Source organism: Ambystoma mexicanum, chromosome 3p, assembly GCF_040938575.1.
Source record: "Ambystoma mexicanum isolate Mex_15411 chromosome 3p, UKY_AmexF1_1, whole genome shotgun sequence".
In the NCBI taxonomy this organism is placed as follows: domain Eukaryota; kingdom Metazoa; phylum Chordata; class Amphibia; order Caudata; family Ambystomatidae; genus Ambystoma; species Ambystoma mexicanum.
The window spans coordinates 1,235,387,517-1,235,406,610 of record NC_090925.1 but is presented as its reverse complement, the minus strand read 5'-3'; positions in this window follow the sequence as shown (position 1 = coordinate 1,235,406,610).

The window sequence follows — 19,094 nt, the reverse complement described above, 5'->3', positions numbered from 1 at the left end:
GGGTCCCCCAGGGGCCCGTCGAAAAATGGCACCCAAACAGGGACCCTCCCCCCATTTGCTCCATCGTGTACGTTGAAATTTGAAGAAGGCGGAAAAAAGGAATCAAGGACGAGGCCGTCGAGCCGGGATCGAGAGGTGTTCGGGGCGCCCCTGTGAAAGTGAGGAGACTCCTTTGCACATCTGTACACAACCGGTCCCTGATCGACGCGTCCGGCCAGAGAGCAAGAAGGTGAGGGTCCCCAAATGACGCAGATTGAGCCAGATACGCAGACACGACAATCCTTGATTGCGTCTGTATACGGACGAATTGCGTCTTGAGAGACAAACTGATTGATCAGGCGAGTTGTGCCCCGATTCTTAATAGTCCCGATATTGGTTGAGAGTTGCTCTTGCAAAATCAAACACCAAGGGTAAGGTACGAATAAGATCAAACATGCCTGGGAAATTGTCTTCCTGCCTAGTGGGATTTTTCCACTGCGGTAGACAATCTTTGGAAACTAGCCAGGCTGCGCCAACCGCAGGGTCACCAGCGTTTGAGATGTATGTGAAGTATGGAATAGGGGCAATAATGTTTTGTGAATTTGGCATAGGCAGACCAGACACGTAGAAGATTTGCAATGGCCTAAAAATGTGAGTTGAGAGAGCGCGAATAGAGCATTTGGAATCAGTATTACTGAACAAGAAAGCACGCCCTGGGACATTTGATGTCATTAGAGACTGGAGGAAGGAGGCTAACCTCCGCTTAAGAAGCAGAGAGAAACATGCGCGTAGGCACAAATCTAATTAAGATAGAGCGCTAGAACAGGAAGAAAAAGAATGGGATGAGCAAATTAGAAAGGCAGACCGGAGTCTCCAAATGGGCATAGATAAAATCTATCCTCAACAAGAATTGCATGCATCAGATGAACTAATCAATAAGATTCTAAATGAGAAAAGACAAGAACGTCCCAAAAGTAAGACTGACATAATTGCACCAGCACCCATTGTTCAGCTTCAGCCCCAGCCCATCCCCACTGGCCAGCCTCACAGTTTACCACTCCCCCTTCCAGTTGTTCCATCCGCACCGGCCCCCCCTGAACATGTGATCCCACTCCCCCCTCCTCCTACCGAGATTGGATCCACAGCTATCACAGAAGACAGTATGGTAGGAGCGGTGCCTGCACAAAGTGTGTATGCTAGAATCACCCGTAGTGCGTTCAGCAAGGAGAGGAGGAAGGAGTTGAAAGAACAGGCAGAAATGTATATCGAAGGAAATGATGAGGCCTCGACGCTGGGGCTGATGTATGATTATAAGAAGCTCAGTGAAAAACAGGTATTGTTGGAATGCATGGGAGAATATCTTATGGAAAGATGGAAGCGATTAACTGGGATGGTGCCGCCGCAGAAGTTGCGGGACTTGAATGCCTTTTCGCTTATAAGAGAAAGTGATTCAGAGATGGAGCACGAGGACAGGCTTTTTGAGTTTAAAAATGAACTTGATAGAATTGTATTCAGAGATGTTTTCTGTGCCTGGGTTTCGGTACAAAGATAAGAATAGGGAGACAAGAGACGGCACCATATGTGCAACGGCGATTTTTCCCGCCATCAAAACGGGTTAGTGAAGAAATGAAAATATGTATGCGAGAGGCGCTTAGATGGATTACAGATGCTAGCATCCCTACAATGGAGGTGCATGAGACATTTGATCAGTATACATTAGGAATGCAAAGAAAGGCATTGCAGGTAATGGTTGAATATTTACAAGACAAATATGTAGATGAAAAGCAGTGCTGCCCACCTGAAATAATGGTAGTGTATAAAAGAGCATTTTCACGGGATACGGGAGAGACTGCCTTATTCCTTGATCTAGCTATAGTGCTTCATAAGAGAGAGGAAGAAGGAAGAGCGACATGTGATATTTGCCATGCAGGAGGTCCCACCCACTTTTGTGCCGAAAGTAGAAATTCCTGGTATTAATGGACAACCAGAGCAGGTAACAAAAGCGCATTATACAGCACAATATGTACACGTCCCTTTCTCCAGACAAGAGGTGAATAATCTAAAACAAACGATCCCTGATTTGAGAAAAAATCTGGTGGGATTCTATAAAGAAATTGAGTCCTGTTTGAAATCGTCCATTTTTACAAAGAGCGATATTAACTTATTATTCCCTGTAATTCTCCCAGTGGATATATGGAAACAAATAAGGAATACAGATAAGGATAGTTTGGGTGCTACATGGGAGAATTTAATAAAAGAGGATGCGGACAGAAAAGCAGGCGAAAAGCCATCGTTAAATATGTCAGCGTTACCGACACGGATAGTACAGAAATTGAAAGTTATAGTTCCTGAAAAGAGAATTATATGGGACAAACTAACTGCATGTGTGCAAGGCGAAGATGAGTTGGCTACGGACTATTTTATAGAATTGAAGAAGTGTATACAGATTTTAGTGGACAAGATTTAAGCACTGAGCCTGGGAAAAGACTATTTGTTGACAAATATGTAAGAGGGTTGTTACCTCAAATCCAAAATTTGATAATGACATCTGAAAGTGCATGGCAAGCAAAATCACAGAGTGAGGTATTACACATGGCCCAGTATTATGAAAATAGAGTAAATACAGAAAAAGAAAGAGGTAAAAGACAGAGTGAATCTAAAAACAAGAGTGTTACTACAGCAGGTAGCGAGTCATAATAAAGGTAGAGGAAATGCACAAGGAAGAGGAAATTATTAGAACATGCATGGAGGTCCACTTGGACTAAACCAATGTGCATACTGTAAGGAAGATGGTCATTGGCGAGCACAGTGCCCACATCTACAAAATGGGAATGGACAGGGAAGACAGAACAGAGGTCGCCCGGGAGTACAGGGGCAGAATAGAGACAATAGTATGCAGCAAAATCAGAATAATCAAGGAAATAACTATCAGAATTAGAACCAAAATCGGAATCAGCAAAATGGAGGTGGGGATGGGAATGTTTTCGATACTCAATCAAATACATACTATTCTGGTGACTGTACATCACATGATGTAGTATTGTGCTGGACAGCCCAAGACAGGGGTCGGAACCAGTGTCTATTCCCGTTGATTAGAAAAGACCCTACGTAGAAATGAAAGTTGGGATTAAGGAGCACGTTTTTCTTGTGGACACAGGTGCCCAAAAGTGCTCAATAGACCACCACTTGGTTCCAGAAATACCACTGTCAGGGCAGAAGAATGTCTCAATAGGGTTCGCAGGCACCCCAGTAATTAGTCCCGTGTCCCAGTCAGTACCAATAACATTAGGACCATTCACTGAGTCTTGCCCATTTCTGTTGAGACAGAATTGTGGCGAGAATCTATTAGGTTTGAACTTGTTAAAGAAACTAAGTGCGGTTATTCATTGTTCTCCTGATGGAGTGTTTCTGACAATATCGCCACAAAAAATACCAGTGTCCCAATTCCTGTCCAAACCGCTGCCAACAGAGTTAAGTAACGTACCGACTTGCATATGGGCGATGAATGATAATGTTGGTTGTTTGAAAATAGAGCCGGTGAGAATTGTTCTGAAAGAAGGAGTAACATTACCACGCATTCCCCAGTATAACATTTCGGTGGAGGGCGATAAAGCATTAAAATGTATTGTCTCAGATTTGGTTAAAAGAAGCGTAATTGAAGAGATTACTGGAAGCATTTGTAACAGTCCCATTCTTCCAGCATATAAAAAAGGAGGTAATGAAATACCGTTCTGTTTTATAACTGATTTACGGGCATTGAATAAAGAAGTAGATCCCCAATTTCCATTGGTCCCAGATGTCACTACCATTCTGACAATGATTCCAGCTTCGGCTGCATATTTTAGTGCAGTCGACCTTAAGAATGCGTTTTTTAGCATTCCAATGCAACAAGATAGCAGATACCTATTTGCTTTCACACTAGGAGGGCGTTCTTTTACATTCACACGAATTCCACAAGGTTACACTGGGTGCCCAAGCATTTATAGCAGAGCATTAACAGAACAACTAGATATGCTAGAACTACCAGCGGGTTGTGTACTGTTGCAGTACATAGATGTTAATTGCTGCCGACACAGAAGAAATTTGCAAAGAGGGAACAGTTTTGTTGTTGAGACATTTAGCAAAACATAGACATAAAGCTTTGTTAAAAAAAATTCCAGTATTGTCGAAAGGAGGTGGCCTATTTGGGCTACCTACTTTCGAAAGAGGGAAGAAGACTGACACCAGAAAGAATTTAAAGTATCTCTGGTATGCCTATTCCAAAGAAACAGAAAGGAGTCAGAGCCATAATAGGCATGGCTTCATCTTGCCGGCAATGGATAGCGAATTTCGCTATGATTGTGAAACCAATGGTGGCATTGACAAAAAAGGATGTTGCCTTGCCTTTGCCATGGAGTGAGGAATGTCAGAATGCATTTGATCTGCTCAAAGTTGCTTTGTGCTCAGCTCCAGTTTTGGGCAAACCAAATTATGAAAAAGGTTTCAAATTATTTGTGCATGAGAATGAAGGCTGCGTGCTGGCTGTTGTTTTGCCACAGGAACAAGGAGGAAGAAATAGACCATGCGGTTATTTTTCTTCCGCGCTGAACCCTGTAGCATGCGCCTTGCCGCGTTGTTTGCGTGCTGTTGCTGCAGCTGCCGCGTCATTGAAACAAACTGAAGGGATGGTGTTGGGGCACACCTTAATTTTCATGGTGCCACACGTTATAGATGTTCTCTTAAACAGAACGCAGATGCAACACCTCACATCATCTAGATTCACTAGATATGAAATTGTCCTGTGTGCAACACATAATCATATTTAGAGGTGTTGCGCTTTGAATCCTGCAGAATTAATGCCCCTTCCCAGTAAAGAAGTAGGTGAGAATGAATCGCCTCCCAATGATTGTTCAATGGTTACTGAAGAAGAAACGAAAGGAAGAATTGATTTAACAGACATCCCACAGAAAGAGCTAGCTGGAGAACTGTTTTGTGACGGTTCCAGTTTCAAATTACCCGATGGCACGTCAACTGCTGCCTATGCCATCACAACACTAAAGAGTATTGTAGAGAGCAAAAGGATTCCATATAATTCAGCGCAGGCAGCAGAGATAATAGCATTAACAAGAGCATGTGAAATTTCTGAAAATCTGAATGTAAACATATATACTTGACAGTCAGTATGCATTCGGGGTGGTACACAATTTTGGCTGACTCTGGGCTGAGAGGGGTGTCCTAACATCACATGGAACTAGAATCCAACATGGCCCTTTGATAGCGTGATTGTTGTCTGCACTTACGTGTCCAAAGCGACTGGCAATAATGAAATGCGAAGCGCATAAGAAAATATGTAAGGTGGGAGAAGGAAACGCATTTGCAGACAAAATTGCAAAACAAACTGCCACTGATTTAGGCACAAAAATGTTGATAGTACAGTCAGAAGAAGTGCCCTTCATGATAGAGAATGGGATTGCCACAGTCAGAGAAATGCAGGCGGATGCAACTGCTGATGAAATGAACGGGTGGGCTAAGGGCTCTGCAGAATTAGACTTGGAAGGTTGCTGGGTGGACAAGGAAAGTAGAAAGTGGATGCTGCCCAACTCCTACGTAACTGCAATGGTCACCATGGCCCACAGACCCACGCACATATGTGCGAAAAAGATGGTTCAGCATCTGGATACAGTATGGCAGAACACACACATAAGAAAAAATGCAGAAAGACTAGTTCAGAATTGTATAACATGTCTGCAACATAATATTGGAAGAGGAACAGCTACTCCAACAGGTAGTTTTGCCCCCACCCCATGCCCTTTGAGGTGATTCATTTTGATTTCATAGATATGGAAAGATGTCAGAACCTAAAATATATCCTGGTGGTAGTGTGTGTGTTCAGTAAATGGTTGGAAGCATATCCGCTGAAGGACTGTACAGCCATGAGCACTGCTAAAGTAATGTCAAAAGAATACTTTTTCCGATTCGGCCTGCCACGGGTCATATGGTCAGATAATGGCCCGATTTTGTTGCCGCCGTGATATTAGATTTGTGCAGGCCTTCAGATTGATAAACGATTCCATTGTGCAAGACACCCGATGAGTGCTGGGCTTGTTGAGCGCCAGAACGACATACTAAAAAAATAAGATTAGCAAGATATGTTCAGGGAGCAAGCTGAAATGGACAGATGCATTGCCTTTAGCTTTGTTGTGCATGCGCACATCTGTGCAAGCAAGGACTGGACTCTTCCCATACGCGATTGTGATGGGGAGACCTGCAAATGTTTGGTGTGCCCCAGAACCCAGGCGTTTCATTGAAGTTGAATACCCTGTGCTTAGTACATATTGTAATCTTTTAATACAGAAGCTTTGTTTGATTCATCAGCAGGTGCAGGAGGCTCTTCCTATCGGATATACCGGCCCGAGGCATTGTCTGCAGCTGGGTACCTGGATCATCATAAAGAACTTTGTACGGAAATCATCACTTGTACCAAGACGGCGTGGCCCTTACCAGGTACTCCTAGCAACACAAACAGCCGTCCGTGTGGACGGTGGTAAGGCGTGGATCCATGCCCCCCACACGAAGAGAATTCCGTCGCCATTGAAAGAACTGCCTGATCCAGACGACCAGGAAGAAACGGCTGCATCCGACTCGGACATCATTGCCAGTTCTCTGCCGCAAATTCTGCCTGAGCCTGAGAGGATTGCTAAAAAGGAGAAAGGGCTGAGTGTACCCCAACTTTGCCCCGCTGAACTTGCATCGCCACAGGCTGACACGAAACCTACATCATCACTTTGGCGCCCACCATCGCTTGCTGCGGCACAGGCTGACTCTGAGCCTGAATCTGGAAGTGCACCTGCACTATTCATCGATATCACAGTACCTGGAGCAATACGGTACAACCTATGTTCTCAAAATCGAAAGTGATCTGATCTTCGTGTTTCATTTTGGTGCCTCTATTCCCATCACGGATGAAGTGGGAATCGGAGGCCTAGGGAAGTGGAGCGTGGGGGTTGTACTAATCTGGCAGCTATGGAACGTGGCTTCCCGGTGCTATCTTTGAGAATAAAAAATCCATTTGTTAATCACCCCGGGGCGCATATGGTACTAAGACAATTGATGTTTGCTCTGGAATCTTTTGAGCAATGTGCAGGAGCCAATAATCTTGCCTTACGCTTAGCCATCCAGGCTGTTGAGAGCTGGCCTAAACACTTAGTTAACTTTTTTCGAACTTGCTGATATTTCAACGAGTGCGGCTGTGAGAAGTATACACGATGAACATTGTTGGAGAAGCAGAATCAAGCATGATGCCTATACCTGCTTCTGCCCCCTCCTGCACCAATGCCGATGTAGAAAATATAGAGACTATAAAATTGCCTAGAAAGAGTTGCCGAAAAAGATGTATGGTAATTGTCACATTTCTGTGCATTATAAGTATACTTGCACCAATATCAGTAGTCTTGATATTATGGTATTTAGAGGAAATACATCCATTAGGTGCATTTTTGCCCAGTAGTAATATCTCCGGCACCAAAAGTCCAGTCCATGTAATCTCTTATACTCTTTCCCCAATGGAAGAAAGACACAGGGAAGGTTATGGAAATAACACATTACTTTTGATAATGAACATGACACCCTCAATCTTGAACAGAAGCAATTGTTGGATGTGCAAACATTTACCGCAACATGGCGGAAAGGGAATAGGGTGGTATGTACAGCCATTACCACTTAACACAGAATGCTATGTGTCACTGAGTGCACTTTTCTATGGGAAGTGGGATAAGACACAGGTCAATTAGATGGGACGAACATGGAGGAATTTGAGAAAGTGGTAATGGAACTTGTAGGTTATTTTATATTTAACAGAGCAAGGGTGATAAAACCAATAGTAACGCCACAAGATAGACTATATGTGCCTTATAAATCATCTGTAAACACGTTTCACATGAATCCGGTAGGGAACAAAGATGTAGTGCCCCCCTCATATACAATAAATTACAGTCCTTGCGCTGTTCCGTTTTGCTTGCAAAAGAAAGGCTCCTATTCAATAGGGACATTTAATAGATGCATGAATATTGCAATACTCAAGAGAGAGGAAGAACCAATTTATGTAGGTGATCCCGTCTATTTCATTCATATGTGGAGAAAAAGCATATCCCTGGCTGCCTAGAAACCGGGGAGGTACTTGTTACTTAGGCGATCCTTTTCCCAGGGGTATTCCTTTCAAAAACTCCAGACATAGCAAAAGTATCCAGATCAAGACCACAACGGGATGAGGAAGCAGTATTTATTGCAGACGATATAGCTAAATCATTTATAGCATTTTGGGGTCAAGCAATAAATTCATATAATATAAGACAATTGTCCAGAAATTTGGAAAAAACAATAAATGGAACAATGGCTATATTTTATAATATGACTCTGGAAGAGAAGGCAATTAGGCTAATGACACTTCAAAATAGAATGACTCTTGACATAGTTTTGGCTGACCGTGGAGGAGTCTGCAAAATCGTGGCATCATCGTGCTGTGTAAGTGACTCCTCCCCTACGATTTTTGAGGCAATAAAAAAGTTACACGTCCTGAGCTCTGACCTCCACCCCCCAGCGGGTAGTTGGGAACCGAACATAAGCTCCTGGTTTTGGGAATTATTACGCTCATGGGGATGGAAATTAGTTGCAATTTTAGCAGCAGTCGTCGGAATCTTCCTGACATCATGTTGTTGCATACACTGTCTACCAATATTTTGCACTGAAATAAGTGATGAATGCATACACATGGTGACACAAAAAAGAACTCCCAAAGTGAATACGAATCATGAAATGCAAACTATGAAAGAATTCATGTCTATTAATATTAATGGTCAGAGGAAGACTCGATGTATGGTTGATGCGTTTGGCTTAAGACCAAGAGGAGGGTTTGTTAGTCTAGAAAATACCCTACCATAGCATAGACGGTATATTATGTTGGCCGAAAACCAACCGCATCATATGTCTAGCATCGCCAGTACAGAATCGTCAGCATAACCATAGAGCGGCCATTTTGTACCGACAGAATTCACCATTTTGCGATTTTGCTTTTTCTTGCTCTTCTGTTCTAGCGCTTTGCTAAAAGTGAATTCTATTTTGTTCTGCTCATGCATAGAGCAAGGCACAAGTTACATGCTGAGACTAGCCCAGACAGCAATACACTGTTTTCCTCCCTCACAAGTCCTTGGAAGTAAGCAGAAAGGCATTTAATCACCAAGCAGGTGCCAGCTAGTCTCGCTGAAATGGCAGAAACTGTAGAAATAGAGTGTTAATGGCTTGAATTATACTCTCCTTCACGGCCCCCCTTTCCTGGGCCCCTTTAGATCGAGCCGACATCTAGCTCACAAATAGAAAACCAAGAGTGGGGCGCTGTTGCGCTTGACTAAGATGGCCGCCTGAGTGCGATGCTCCGAGATGGGGAGAATCCTTTTTGCTAAATCTGCCTTAATACCGCTGCGGTTTATGCAGCAAACTGGAGGATCACTCGCCTAGGATCTACTGAGCCCCCTGCTCGATCGGCATCTTCTGGAGAAGAACCGATGCAGAGATCCCTGTGGTGCAGCGGGACCCAGCATGGAAGCACTCCATCACCGCGCCACACGCATCCACAAGGGGCAGACTCCTAGGCATGCAGGCACTGAGGATCCGGAGGCCTGCGGGGGGAGGGGAGACTGCCACTCAGCGTGGCGCGTTCTTGGCAAACTGCTCGTCACGGCTGCAGTGCTGGACCCTTTCCGCCCCCTCCACCAACAGTCGCCACTACGGACCCTTTTTTCTCTCTCCCTCAGCTCCTGCTGAGATCCTGCCCTGTTCCACCGGTCGGGTGCTACGGCCTCGGAGGCACCGCCCGAACCCTGATGTCTCCTGGGCGCACCACGGACCAGGCAAGCCCCCGGCTGTCAGCTCCTATGATGTGCTGGGGCCCAGAGCTCCGTGGGCGCTATCCCGCACCAGGACTGTGCGCGGGGGGAGGCACAACCCCCTCTCCATCAAGACTTAAGGTATGGGGGCCCCCACATGTAAAGTCAATCCTCAAGCTGCCGCTCAGGGGGAATGGTGCCAACTTTGAACCTGTCAACACTTCTTAGAGCACTAAAGGCTATATAATAAAGCATACATACCGGTGTAGTACTGGACTGGCCCGTGCTGCACTGTGCTTCATCCAGCAGCCTGACTTCCACACTGTCCTACTCCCAGCTTCCTATGACCTTGTGAGTCCACTGCTGGCGGTTCGCCCTGCACCTAATGAAAGATTGATACCTAATGTGCCACTGGCCTGCACTCCATACTGCCCGGAGACTCCTACATTTCGACACTCACCTGGGCATACCCCCCGCCGACTGGGCAGGGCTCCCCTCTCAGCTGGCCCACGGCTACCCTGCGATCCACAACAGTGATCCCGCCAATTAAACACAGGAGTGGTACTACGGTGTCCGGGTGCTGAGACACTGTGTGCGGTGCCCTCACTGCCTACGGTACCGACAGCTGTATAGGCGTATCTACCACGCTAACCCCACTGCTGTGCTCCCGGCATAACTAGAACGCAGTAGCTAAGATAAGACTCCAACACCATGTAACCGCTCTGGATGGAGCCGACTGCACTACACTTTGCCCGGAGACTCACAATTGGCAAGGTGAGGCCGCGCCCGGTGGTCTGGTGACTGGTGAGCTGAACTCAGGACCGGGGGACCCCTGCGCTCGGAGAAGGACACCGGTGGTTGGACGTAGACAACCACTTACACCAGCCAACACCCCCAGGGCCCATCCTTTTCCAACGCCATGACTAACGGAGCGGGTGCAGGCAAGAAACAGAGCTCTCTGAATATGTTCGACAAGACACCTGCCAAACCGTCAGTGGAATCAACTGAGGAGACCCCCTCAACATCGGCCCCACTAGCCCCCGATGACTCGCAAAAAATGTTAGAATATATCCGCAAGGGGTTCACCACTCTTCACACCAAGCTGGATGACATGAATGGTACCATCTCACTCATAAAGGCGCATATTGAGAAAACAGATGGCCGGGTGGCAGAAATTGAAACAAGAATGGGTGCCGCTGAAGATGATCTTGGCTCCCTATGGGCCACTGTCTACTCGCTCTCTAGTCGTATGCTGGCAGTGGAAAAAAAGAATGATGATTAGAGTCCCGTTCACGGCGCAACAACCTACGCATTGTTGGAGTGCCGAGGACAATATTAACGAACCCATGGAAGACTTTGTGGAGCACATGTTGCTGTCGGTTCTTGATTCTCCAAAACCTTCCCCGCAGTTCGCGGTGGAAAGAGCCCACCGCTCCTTGACTGCGAAACCTAAGCCCGGTGCGCCTCCACACCCCATCATCGCCAGGATCTTAAATTTCCGCGACCGTGATGCTCTTCTGAGAGCGGCAAGACTCAAAGGGGAGTTGTGGATAGGGGCAGCGAGGATCCATCTCTACCCTGATTTTTCTGTGACGGTGCAGCAGGAACGTAAGACCTTCATGGCAGTGAAAAGAAGACTCTGTGATCATGGAGTCAAATACTCCATGCTATTCCCTGCCAAATTGAGAATAGAACACTCTAATCAAACATTCTTCTTCACGATCCCGGAAGAGGCCTCAAAGTTTATAGATGAACATTTCCAAGGCTGATACTTAACCACTATCATGGCACCTATGTAACTCGACCACCTTGCGCCGACTCCCTGCCGGGAAACATGCCCACAGAGGCACTCACACACAGCTGAAGCCATATTGCAGGGAACACATCGGCAACTCAATCTTGTTCATCCTCCGAACTGTTGACCCTCCGTTTACGCAGATATTACTAATATCATTCAAGCAAGACTGCGGTATTGAAAATCTCCTTATAGACCCCCTTGTCCGAGCCGTCACCGCCAGGCCAGCCAGCAGGCCCCCGGCGGCGATGCCAACGAGTTTGTTGTTACTATGGTTCTATTGGGTTGTCATTCCTCTAGTTGGGGGAGGGATGTGGGGGAGGGGGAATCGGGAGTTATGTTAAAAAGGACTTGACGACCACAGAAGATGCCACACACACACACACACCACAGTAATATGTCACGGGCTTGCAGATGGCACACTGTGCCTGCCCCCGTTGGGCTGGCTATGACTACTGCCACCCCGCACCCCTGAAATCAACCGACGCCTCCATACAAATGGCTGATAGTAACTTGGCATTCATGAGCTGGAACATAAGAGGCCTGGGTAGCTACAAAAAAAATGAGGCAGATACAATTGTACGCGGAGCGCCATGACATTAAAGTCCTATGCTTACAAGAGACCCATGCCTTCTCGGAACAATGCGAAACGTTCACTAGACAATGGGGCCTCAGAGATACTTCACCAACTACTCCACCCAAAGTCGAGGTGTCCTAACTTTGATACACAAGAGCCTAAAGTTCTCATGCACTCACTCATTAATAGACCCGCAAGGGAGGTATGTGCTGATCCATGGTAAACTACAAAATCAAGAGGTAATCATCTTAAATATATACGGTCCGAAACATCGATGACCCCGATTTCTACTTACACCTAGCTTCAGTGTTGGAGAGCTACCCCCTGGTCCCGATCATATGGGGCGGTGATTTTAATACTATTCTTGACGTCACCCTAGACTGATCAGGCTCTAGACCCCGCCAACTATCCAAGGCAGCCCATGCAATTTTGACTACGCTCCCTCGCTTGGCGGTCGTAGATGCCTGGCGACTCATGTACCCTGACTCCCATACATACTCCTACTATTCCACAGTGCACAATTCACACTCCAGGATAGATAGGTGGCTTGTATCAGACATATTGGTCAGGTGCCTATCCCGCCTACTGATCCTCCCTAGAACTTTATCTGATCACTCACCGGTGATTATGTCGCTCAATTGGGGGCCCGTCTATAATAAAACAAGACAGTAGAGAATGAGACCTCACGCCCTACTCGACCAAGCCTTCGCATCTGAACTTGAATCCTCCATCGAGGACTTCTTCGAGATTAACACTAACTATGTCTCATCACAGGCCACCCTCTGGGAATAATTTAAAGTATACATTAGGGTTATTGCCATCTGCAAAGGGTGTGGTATCCTGAAGGGAATCCATGAGGAAATCGCTGGTAGCGAATCGGCCCTGGCTACCCTTGAGGCCCAATATGCCCTCGATCAAGCTCCTGAAACGTTGGCACGGCTGGGGTCGGCATTAGACACATTCCGCACTCTAGCAGAACAGGAAGTCAGATTCTTAGACAGCCCACATGCACTTAGGAAATATGGCGAGGGAGAACGGCCAGGGCGACTGCTCGCCAGGTTGATTCATCGAGAATTCGGAGCCCCCAACATACCGGCGATAGAGCGACCAGACGGAACACTAGCTACGTCCCCACAACACATCAACCCGGAATTCCTATCATTATACTCTAATGTTGATGGCCCCAGGTATTGGAAATTGACTCCTATTTGGAAAACCTCCCTCTCTCGGTCCTCTCCACTGATGCTAGTTCTTTCCTGGAGAAGCCGTTTACACTAGAAGAACTCACAAAAGCCATTGAATCATTGGCATCGGGTAAGGCCCCTGGCCCAGACGGGCTCCCTATTGATCTGTATAAATGCTTCAGATCGCTCCTAGTCCCACATATATTAACCCTTTGGGAAGAGGCATGTGAGAAGGGAATACTCCCTCCCTCTCTCCGTGAGGCAATGATAACGGTTCTTCTTAAACCTGGCAAAAACCCCACCCAATGTGGCTCATACCGCCCTCTTTCACTAATCAACAGTGACATTAAAATATATGCCAAAGTACTGGCTATTCGACTGGCCTCATTTATGCCTCACATCATCCATCCTGATCAGGCAGGATTTGTTCCTGGTAGATCCAATGCCCTGAACCTGAGAAGGCTCTTTAATGTGATCAGTAGGATTGGTCCGGAAGTGCAGGCGGTGGTGGCCACCCTAGACATGCAAAAGGCATTTGACTCTGTGTCATGGGAATATCTATGGCGAGTCCTCGAGGTGCAAATTTGGCCCCAACTTCCGCACCTGGGTTAGGTTGCTCTACACTGGTCCATCGGCCAGGGTTCGCACGGAAGATAGATGCTCCTCCCCCTTTCAGATAGCTAGGGGAACACGGCAGGGCTGCCCTTTTTCACCGCTGATATTTGCTATAGCCATGCAACCCTTTGCCGACATGCTGCGCCAATCACACTCTCATAGGGGCCTACGTACTGCCGGCCAGACCGACATTGTTTCCCTCTATGCTGATGATGCCCTCCTTTACATTTGCTGCCCAGAAGCCAACCTTGCCCCTATCTTGGAAGATGTGGTCTGCTTCGGACACATATCGGGTCTAAGAGTAAACTGCTCTAAATCTGTCCTATTCCCACTCACAGACGCCACACTGCCCCCCTCCGACCTGGGTGGATTCACGTGGTCCCAATCCAACATAACTTACCTGGGGGTGGTGGTCTCCCGGCATGTGGTGAGGCTACGTGAAGACAACTATTGTAATCACCTCACGCACTTGGACACTAAAACAAAGAGTTGGACTAGACTCCCTATCTCCTTAGCGGGTCAGATAGGCATACTCAACATGGTGGTACTACCCCAACTCCTTTACCGCTTTACGAATCTTCCCCTGTGGCCAGGCAATGATTTCTTCCGTTCGCTGCGGCGTATAACTAACACCTTCCTATGGCATTCAGGTGCAGTCCGACTCAAGCTGACCACACTGACGACCCCTAAGGAACTAGGTGGGTTTGACGCCCCCGACTTCACTAGATATTGGTTAGTGGCTCAAGCACAATTTGCCTCCTACTGGTTTACCACCACAGACCCCCCTCCACACATCCGTTTAGAGAAGAGCACGGTCAGTGACCGAGAAATTGGGTCCCTTATACTTAAACCGGTGCCAGCTGATCCAGGCTCGGCTGATCCCATCGCCAGTACATCCTTGGCTCACACTAAGATCTGGAAGCTGGTTGCAACACTTCACCCCTTCCACGGGGACCTCCCCCTCTGGAACTTCTTCCCCGATGTCCCCAATATCTCACAATCTGTAGTGTCCCGCTGGGCTGATTCAGGCTTCCTGGTACTCCGGGATATCTATAAACAGGGCAATTTCCTTGAATGGGTAGACCTCCCAACCCCCGTCAAGCGGAAGCCTTCTGCATGGTTACAATACTCTTCCCTCTGGAAAAATCTCAAAGCCAGATACCCCAACTTCCCCACAATACCGCCAGACGAGCCCATAATCGAAGAGTTGTGCAACTTTGACTGCTTTGGAGGCAAGGTATCAAGGCTCTACACCCTACTGCAAACTAGGGCTACCTCCTCCTTTGGTAAATTGAGATGTAGGTGGGAGGAGGACCTTGCAGTGGAGATCACTGATGAGCGCTGGTCCCAGATGTGTGCTCGCACCCACAATGTATCCTATAACTCCCGGTTCAAACTAATACAATTTAAAGTGTTACACCGGTATCATCACACTCCGGGCAGACTACACCATATGTTTAGTGAACTTTCTTCCAGCTGCCCTAGATGCAGTGCGGATCAAGCCCCCTACATCCATATGATCTGGAGCTGCCCGCGGCTCAAACAATACTGGTCCGAAATATGCACCACATTGTCTGCCATACTAGATTACACCACAGACCCATCCCCAATGTGATGCCTCTTCCATGGTTTCCCTAAACTGGGCCGTGACTCCAGAAAACTGGCTGGACTTTGTATGTTACTGGCTGTACGCTGCATCCTGATGAACTGGCTCCGGCCCAGTGCACCCACGTGTACACAGTGGTCAGGACGGTCACATGGGCACATGACACCGAGGAGGCCTGGGGAACACTGCAACATCCGCACTCAAGACCAAGTGACATCTGGCAGAGATTTCGCAATTACATGTCCGCTGTGACCTCTAACTCGGACAATGAATCCTCCATCTCTGGCCTCTCCCCCGTACGGTTGTCATCCCATGAATAATGGTTCTTAAGCTTTACACCCATGCCTTCACACAGCTCCCTGACCCTTTTGACACCCGGAAGCCAGCACTTTATTGTGAAGTATCTATTTCTGTAATGGTGTATACTGTTGTTGTGTTATGTGCATCTCTGTCGTTTTGTATGTCGTCAAGCCAAATAAATAAAGTTTTTAATAAAGAAAACCAAGAGATAGCAGGGCTTGGAATGTGTCCCTCCTACGAACACTGCTTGCTTATGGAACAAGAGCACTATGTTCTCTGTAACAAAGAATAGTGTCTGCACCTTCGCAGATTGCAACTGTTGCTGAATGAATGTCTTTAAGGGTGTCATATTTGTCATATTCATCATAATTGTCAATCATCGAACCGTTGATAAAGAAGATACATTATGGGCGGTTTTGGATGTGTCACTACTGATAATATGATGGTCTTTTTGTATATATATAACTGATGTAAAATGTTTGCTCTCTTGCGTCCCACGAGGTCTGGGTAACACACGTTGCGGGACGTGAGATCCGGTCGGCCGACTGAGACTATTTACTTTGCAATAAACCCCAGATTTTGGGAATTGAACCTCGTGTCTGGCGTATCAGTTCGTGTGTGGTGAGTGTGCCTTGTTTCCATGCACGAGGGTCCCCCAGGGGCCCGTCAGGAGAGGAAAGGAAGAATACCTCTGAAGAGGTGCAGCTGCTAGTGTGACTTCTTAGAGACGTCAGAGATGTGAGGAGAGAAGGAGAGTGTGGAGTTGCAAATGACCCTGAGGTTTTTAGCCTCACAGGTGGGAGCAGGTAGAGGGCCAAGAGAGGCCGGCCAGAGAGTGACAAGAAAGGAGGGAGCAGGTGTGCCGATGAGGTGAATCTGTTTTACTGGCATTAAGGCAGAGATAATTGCCGGCACACCACTCCTAGATGGCAGACAGACAGAGATGAGAGAAGGAGAAGAGGTGGTGGAAGGGAGCCTGAAAAGGATTTGAGTGTAATCCGCATAGCACTGGAAGTTGGGGCAGAGAGTGGCAAAGCGGTAGAGTAGAGGGAAGAGGGGGAGAGGAAGAGAGAGAGAACAGGATGTCCTGAATTTTGGAGATGAAATGAGAAGCCACGGCCGTGCAGGGGGCCTGGAAGGGGACAGGAGAGGTAGAGACTGCAGCAGGATTGGCCAGCTCCTTTCAGATTTTAAAGAGTTCGGCCGAGTTGTTAGATGCCGCAGCTACGTGGGCTTGGATGTGGGCTCTCTTCTTGGTGCGGACAGAGAGCCGGTATTGCCTTTGGAGCAGGCGGCAGGCCAGTTGGTCAGAGGGTGTACAGGAAGCACACCATTTCCTCTCAGCCACCCTTCACTTGTGTTTAAGGGTGACAAGGTCTGAGTCATACCAAGAGTTGCACTTGGCTTTGGGCTTCAAGCGGATCCTCATGACCAGGGCAAGAACATCGAGAGTATCAGACATAGCAGAGTGGAGCATGGAAAGGGCTGTGTCAGGGTGAGAGTCAGCCAAGGGGGGGAGGGGGTGAGATAGTGGCGGTGAAAGCCTCAATTGACACACATTTCATGGGTAGGATAACCGAGAAGGTAGGTGGCAGTGCTGGAGTTGGCTTGGCCTGGGGAGTAGAGAGGGTGAGCTGGGAGGAAAGGAGAAAGTGATCACTCCAGGAGAGATGAGTGGTGAGAGGGATCGAAAGGGGAAGGTCTGAAGAGATCAGAGCATCCAGAGTGTGCCCTGAAGAGTGAGTCGGGCCAGAGGGGAGAATAGAGAACGAGATAGTCGCAGAGGTCACAAAAGAGTCCAGAGGAGGACAGGAAGCATCCAGGTGAATGTTAAAGTTTCCAAGGAGAAGGAGTTGAGTGGTCGAGACCAGGAGGGACGAGAAGAGGTCCGCCCACTCAGAGAGGAAGGAGGAGATCTGACCAGGTGGCCGATAGATAGTAGCCACAGTAAGGGAATGGCCAGGAGAGAGAGAGCGAGCCTGCAGATGAGGCATTCGAAAGATGAGTAGGCCTGAGCAGGAATGACAGAGGCTTGTTTAAGTTGTTAAAGCTCTTAGTTCGGTTTTCAATGCCTCTCTGGTTCAACCATAGGCGATTTTGTCCTGGGTTTAGTTTGAGATCACCACTGTATCTCTGCGCTATTTTATGCCCCTTCATCTCCCATCTCAGGTTTACCGCATCATGATCACTACTGGCCATTGCAATTACTCAAAAGTCTCTTATATTATGCTGGAGATTTTTCGAGGCCCAGATGTAATCTATCGTAGCTTGGCACTCATTGCGGTGCCACGTCAACTTTGCGGTAATGTCTCCACTGGGCTGTCTGTTTGACATCATACAACTCCTTGCCTCCATTTCTTGGGCCCATCGCTCACCTCTATCTTTACTTGGAACATTCAACTTTATCATCTGCTCGATGCGTTTACCTTTTGCGTCAATACGTTTTATATTTAAGTCACCACAGAGTATGATGTAGGGATTGTGAAATTCCAAGACACACTCATCAATCAGCTTAGTCACTGAATCTATTAGACATCTCGTTGTTATTTTTGCTGGATTCCATTAGGTATTGATAATTAGTATACAGCCATGCTGGTTATTCTCATTGTTTTCATATTGCAGTACAGTCCCTTGAACAAATATATTTGGATTTGTACACTTGTTCGCCACTAAACCTATGTTTTTCTTATCATTGTTATGAGCCCTGAAAATGGCCAGCCATTTTGATTTTTACCAGCCGCCTTAAGTAGAGTTATGAATCCATCACTCACCAGGGGCTCACACAACAAGGTTTCCTGTAGGCAGATGATGTTGTGAGCTTCTTTGTTTACGCTCATCTTATTAAACAAGTGCACAAATCCTTGTGTATTCCAAGAAATGAGGGATATTTCAGTGGTCCGCCCAGAGACATTTAGCTAGTACTGATGGGGAGCTTCGTCATCTCTATTATATTTTTGTTGACCAATATCTTTTGATTTATGTCCTTTATCAAACCATTCATTTAAGCTCTCTCTCCTTTGCTCGTTTCTTGATCTCCCAATTTCCTCATTTCGCTCAGGTCCTTTATACTCTTCCATGTTCATATACTTTCGGTTTGTCTGGTTAAATCATAGCCAAGACAAAGCAGAGCTGGTCTTGCATCCAATAGAGTACATTCAATGATTGATGAGCTAACGTGCAG